The sequence below is a fragment of the Myotis brandtii genome, unplaced genomic scaffold (assembly GCF_000412655.1).
Source record: "Myotis brandtii unplaced genomic scaffold, ASM41265v1 scaffold819, whole genome shotgun sequence".
NCBI classification, from domain to species: Eukaryota; Metazoa; Chordata; class Mammalia; order Chiroptera; family Vespertilionidae; genus Myotis; species Myotis brandtii.
In genome coordinates this window covers 49,878-50,978 of record NW_005371320.1, presented here as the reverse complement: position 1 = coordinate 50,978, position 1,101 = coordinate 49,878, and positions in this window count along the sequence as shown.

Sequence of the window (1,101 nt, the reverse complement as noted above, 5' to 3'; positions counted from 1 at the left end):
CCCCCCCCCCCGCCCAGCCCTGCCCCTGACAGTCCCAGCACAGCCGGCACTCGCTCCCCACCCTCCCCCCTCCCCCCATGTGGCTGGGTCCCAGCGGGAGCGGTGGAAGACTCAGTTAATGGAGAAGATTATGTAATACTGGGACTTTTCCCCCCCGAAGATGTAAACACGGTGGAAGGCAGTAAAACCTCCCATTTCTGCATCTAAGCGGTCTGGTCTGGCAGTGTGACTTAAATACATAAAACTGCGTTCCCACGTTCATCAACACCGGGGGGGAAGCAATGTTTCGTGGGGCGCCCAGCTCCACCACTGACCCGCACAGGGCAGGCCCTGTCTGCGAAGGAATGTGCTCGGTTTCCCCGCCTGAGAAAGGGGACAGTGAGGGAGCACCCATCTCAGAAGATTGCCTGATGGAAGCAGTTAACGCGCACAAAGCCCTTAGAACAGCCTGGGGCCTGTGGGGCCACCGAAGTCAGCTGTCTGCCCCTGAGCGTGGAAAGCCGGCTGAGCGAGGACTCGCGCTCCCCCTCGCAGAGCAGAGCCGCGTTGAGCCGCGTTCACAGTAGCCAGAGGTGGCAGCAGCCCGTGCCCACCGGTGCGAACGAACAAACAATGGGCGTTCAGCCTTACAAAGGAAGGAAAGCCCGACACACGCCAGGACAGGGAGGAACCCTGACATCATGCTGAGGAATAAACCGGTCCCCCAGGACAGACACTATATGATCCCACTTCCGGGAGGCACTTAGAACATCACACGTATATAGAGACGGAGAGTGGAATGCTGGTTCCGGGGCTGGAGGAGGGGGAGGGGTTAGCGTTTGATGAGTTTCTCATGGATGGATGGCGGCAGCGGCGATGGCTGCACCACAGTGCGAAGGTACTTAATGCCGCTGAGCTGCACGCGTCCACGATCAAAATGGTCCTTTTTGTTAGGCATCTGTTACCACAGCTCTAAGAAAAAGTCAGCTGTCACTTCTGAGCGGCCGGAAGGGAGGCAGAGTCATAGGCATGCAGCTCCCACGCGTGTGGTGGGGCCAAGGCCCTGGTCGCATGCGCGAAGCAGACCACGGCTCCTGGCCCTGAGCTGGCCGACCACCTCTG